Raw genomic sequence first — 5,120 nt, 5'->3', positions numbered from 1 at the left:
GCCCAGGATTCACACCCCAGGCCTCAGGCTCCAGACTACTGCTTCTACTGAGAGACATCCTCTGATGTCATAGAGCAGCCTAAGCAGAAGGGGGTAGTTCCCTGTGTATCGACATTTTTAGGGATGATGGGAAGGATCAAATAATGTTATTAAAGAATTCTGTGATCCATTTCGAACAAGCTTCCAGAGACAGCTGGTCTGGGGACCACTTTGAGAAGGAGGGGTCAGGCCAGAGCTAGGAAAAGTCATTTACCTCTTTGGGCATTTGTTGCCTTGCTTGTCAAAAGTGGATGATAGTGGGAATGTGAATTGGTTCAGCCACTGTGGAGAACAGTATGGAGGTTCCTTAAAAAACTACAAATAGAATTACCATATGACCCAGCAATCCCACGCTACTGGGCATATACCCTGAGAAAACCAAAATTCAAAAAGAGTCATGTACCAAAATGTTCATTGCAGCTCTATTTACAATAGCCCGGAGATGGAAACAACCTAAGCGCCCATCATCGGATGAATGGATAAAGAAGATGTGGCACATATACACAATGGAATATTACTCAGCCTTAAAAAGAAATGAAATTGAGCTATTTGTAATGAGATGGATAGACCTAGAGTCTGTCATACAGAGTGAAGTAAGTCAGAAAGAAAAAGACAAATACCGTATGCTAACACATATATATGGAATTTAAGGGAAAAAAAATGTCATGAAGAACCTAGGGGTAAGACAGGAATAAAGACGCAGACCTACTGGAGAACGGACTTGAGGATATGGGGAGGGGGAAGGGTAAGCTGTGACAAAGCGAGAGAGAGGCATGGACATATATACACTACCAAATGTAAGGTAGATAGCTAGGGGGAAGCAGCCGCAAGGCACAGGGATATTAGCTCGGTGCTTTGTGACAGCCTGGAGGGGTGGGATAGGGAGAGTGGGAGGGAGGGAGACGCAAGTGGGAAGACATATGGGAACATATGTATATGTATAACTGATTCACTTCGTTATAAAGCAGAAACTAACACACCATTGTAAAGCAATTATACCCCAATAAAGACGTTTTTTAAAAAAAAAAAAAGTGGATGATAGTAGTATCTACAGGGGGCATCATGTCAAAGTCAACATAAATGACCAGTGGTGCTCTCTTGTCCTAAAGCTTGGGTTCTCAGCCCTGGTTGCACATTGGGACCATCTGGGGAGCTTTAGAAACTACCAAGGCCAGGGCTCCCCCTCCTCAGACATTCTGATGTAACTGTTCAAGTTATGTTCTGGGCATGGGGATGGTTGAGGCTCCACAGGGATTTCTAAGTGCAGTTGAGAACCATGGTCCTGAAGCAGCTCTGGTAGAAAAAATGGCAAAAATCCCCATCATTCTTGGAGCATCTGAGACACTTTATGTCAATTCTCCTCTATGTGTGGTCCATCGACCTGCACTGCCTGAGAGCTCTTTGTTATTGGTTGGTGAGAGAAGTCCAGATCAGGAATGTTCAGGACCTTCTATAGCACCTTCACACTGTCAGATTGCAAATTCTTAAGACTCAGCCCAGACTTTTGTTAGCAAGATTTCCAAGTGACTCATAAGCGCATTCATGCTTGAAAACTCCTGCTCTAAGGCATCTTCCTGAGGAATTAGTTCAAATATTGGGGTCCATCATACAGAACCATATTTAAAGACTTCTGGAGACAAAAGAATTTCCCAGTGTCTTAGCTGAAGGTTGGCAAAATCCATTTATCCTTCAAACCCTTGCTCAATATTTCCCTCTTGGTTACACCTTTCCTGATCTTCCCAGATAGTCACTGTCTCCTTCTCACTACTTCATCACATACAAACTTCTATCATTGCATTTATCACATTGCCTTACAAACATCTGCTTATATCAACAGGTTAGCCTTATCTCTTGGGCTGTGAATTCTCAAGGAATCCCAGAGGAGGATGCCGATGGCAATAGCAAAGATGATAAATAGGATGTGGGCTCCCACATCTGGGGTCTGATAACAGGGATTGAGGATAGAATTGCCTTGTGGTTATTCTGGAACCCCCAGCACCCAGTCTCTGCCCAGCACAATTAGGTCCTCAGGAAAGTTTGTTGTGGTCCCTGCTTAGCTGAATATTTGTTCATTTGCTGAGATAGACATTCCTTTTTTTGCCAGTGCTGGCTACAGAGTACTTCTGGAGGGAGCAGCAATTCCCATCACATGCTTTGGTAGTTTGGGGACTTCTCATCACCCAGTTCTCACATGGAATTTATGCATGTCCTCCCCATTTGGTATTCTGGGCTGCTCAGCCCAGCATGAAAGCCATTTTGGGGTGAAACCAATTCTAATGTAGGGGAAAAAAAATCTAAAAAATGTTAGATGTTTCTTTCAACTCTCACAAATATGTTTTTACTTCTTTTTCCTCTCTTGCTATTGTTTTTTTTTGTCCTTCGTGGGAATTGTGTCATACAGCATGCCCAGCATTGACTAGAATCCCTGATATAACTGCCTGTTTATGCCACATTATCCCCTGGGACTCTGGGACCAAAGAAGATCCCCTAAGAGTTGAGGTTGAGGAGGAGACAGTGTTCTGGAACAGAGAATATTGTCATTTTTATGCAAGCAATTCATTTTTCATTCATTCTCAGAAGTTTTCATTCATCAATTATTCAACAATTGTTTGAATATTTATTAAACAAATATTATGTAGCTGCCTGAGGGGTCAATTAGAAGGGGCTCCACACAGAGAGGGATGCTTCATTGGAGGCTTCAAACATGACTACTGGTTTACCACGTGGAGAACTGGAGGGAAAGAGTTCTTGACAGAGAGAACAGTCATGCAAAGTCTCAGTGGCATGAAACCACACGGCTGTTGTATCAGATTTTGGTTTAGCCGTCTAAAAGAGAAAACCAAAGTGGCTTAAAATAAATGAAGGCTTACTTCTCTTCCATGAAGAAATCCAAAAGCAGGCAATTCAGGGCTGGTATGGAGGTGAATTCTCACTCTCTGCTTTGGCCATCCTTGGCATGTGACTTCTATCCTCAAGGACACAAGATGGCTGCTGGAGCTCCAGCCAGGGTGTCTGTGTTCCAAGCAGAGAGAAGGAAAAGGGGAGAGGGGCAAAAGTTATTCCTTCCATCTCAATAAGCCCCCTTGAAAGAGACTTCTTAGTCTCTGCCTGGATTCCAGGGAGGCGGTAAAATATAGTCTTTAAGCTGAGCACATTGCAGCTCTGAATAAATCCCAAGGTCTGTTATTAAGGAAGAGGGGAGAATGAGTACTGGGTAGGTTGCCATGGTATGCTTGGAGGAACGTCAAGTTCTTGGTTCTCGGTTTTGCCAGAGCCTAAGATGCCAGAGGGCATGTCGGGGGAGGGACACGGTGCTACCTTGCCAGGCAGCAGCAGTTCAGGGCAAGAGAGGGCACCGCGAAATCCTCCTGTCTGAAGTGGGAAGAGAAATTTCAGGGAAGTGGTGGAACTTGGACTGAGCCTTACGTGTGACCCTGTCTGGTGGAGACCATGGTGCTGGAGTCTCCTGGTGTTCTCCCTCCCTCCATCCCTTCTCTCGCTGCCCCCTTTCCTCCTTCATTCCTTCTCTTCCTTCCTGCCCCCTTCTCCACTTGACTCTCTCTTCTTCCTTCTCCTACTGTCTCTCTCCTTGCAGGATCCTCAGGATGTGGGTAGGTCAGAAGGAGGAAAGGTGATGACTTTCTAGCGAGAGGTGAGCAGGAGACGGAGGGCATGCCAGGGAGTGCCGGAGAGAGAGTTTCCATGGATGGAGAAAGTCTGGGAGCCAGGCTAGAGATACTCACTCAGAAGTGGTAGGGAAAAGAGAGACAGCATTTGTTCTGGGCAGTGAAGTAACATAATGCAGATTTAAGAAAAGTGAGTCTGTTGGGAATGGTGCTTCTCTAAATTGCATCTTAGAGGGAAGAAACCCATATAAAATCTGCTGTTGCATCTTTAGTGAGTGATACCGCTGAGCCCTTGGTCCCTTGTGTCTCTCATTGCCCCTACATAAACTCCTACAGGAGTCATTTCTTAATGTAGAACTGGAGAAAAACCAATTTCCCTTGAGAAGTCCGTAGTTATCTTCTCCATTAATGAAATTTACACAACGTATCTGACTTCCTTTATATCGTGTTTTCCAGGAAACATTGAAGCAAATGGCTGGACTACTTGTGTTTCTCTGTTCTTTGGTTCTCATGTTCTATTTCTACGGGCATTTTATTTTATGATTTTATTTTATTTTTGCGGGGTGAGAGGCTTTATTTCACTCTGTGTGTGTGTGAGTGTGTGTGTGTGTGTGAGTGTGTGTGTGTGTGTGTGTGTGTGTGGTCTACTGGTATTTTAATTGCTTCTTTGGATGTGTTTCTATCTGTGAAACTTGGCAGGAAACAGAATTCTTTTCAGTAGGTGAGAGGAGATGCATGTGTGGCATAGCCTAGCTGATGGTGCTAAGGAGTCTTGGCCTGGTGGGGACCCAGCAATGGTCATGGTCCAGGTGGGAGGCAGCAGGATCATGGTGGGAGGGAAGTTTGCGTGAATCTGGGAGAAGCCCATAGCATGATACCTGGCCATGTCGATTTCACAGAGGGGATGGTGGTTGGGCTTGTCCAGGCATGTGTGTCCAGCGGTTGGGAAGGGAGTTTGCTAGATGTGTTTCATTCATACATTTATGATATTAGTTGAGAGTCTGTTGTTTAGCTAAAGTGGTGGATTCTGTGATTGGCTCTTCTCACTTTCCTCTCTGTATTCTTGGGCCTGAAAAGCTACAAATTCTGTTTCCCAGGCTCCCTTGATTGCAGGTGTATTAATTTATAAGGGCTGACATAACAAAATCCCACAGACTGGGTCGCTGAAATGACAGAAATTTATTTATTTATAGTTGTGGAGGCTGGAGGAACAAGACCAAGGGGTCAACATGTTTGGTTTCTTCTGAGGCCTCTCTCCTTGGCTTGCAGATGGCAGCCTTCCAGCCGTGTCCTCGCATGGCCCTGGTGTCCCTTCTTCCTCTTTTAAGGACACCAGTCATGTTGTATTAGGGCCCCACAATTATGACCTCATTTAATCTCAATTACCTCTTTTAATGCACTATCTTCAAGGGGAGGTGGTGAGCTTATGCAGGTATTCTGACAAACATGTGGTCA

This window comes from Phocoena phocoena, chromosome 2, assembly GCF_963924675.1.
Source record: "Phocoena phocoena chromosome 2, mPhoPho1.1, whole genome shotgun sequence".
Lineage (NCBI taxonomy): Eukaryota > Metazoa > Chordata > Mammalia > Artiodactyla > Phocoenidae > Phocoena > Phocoena phocoena.
Note: the sequence above shows the minus strand (reverse complement) of the source record.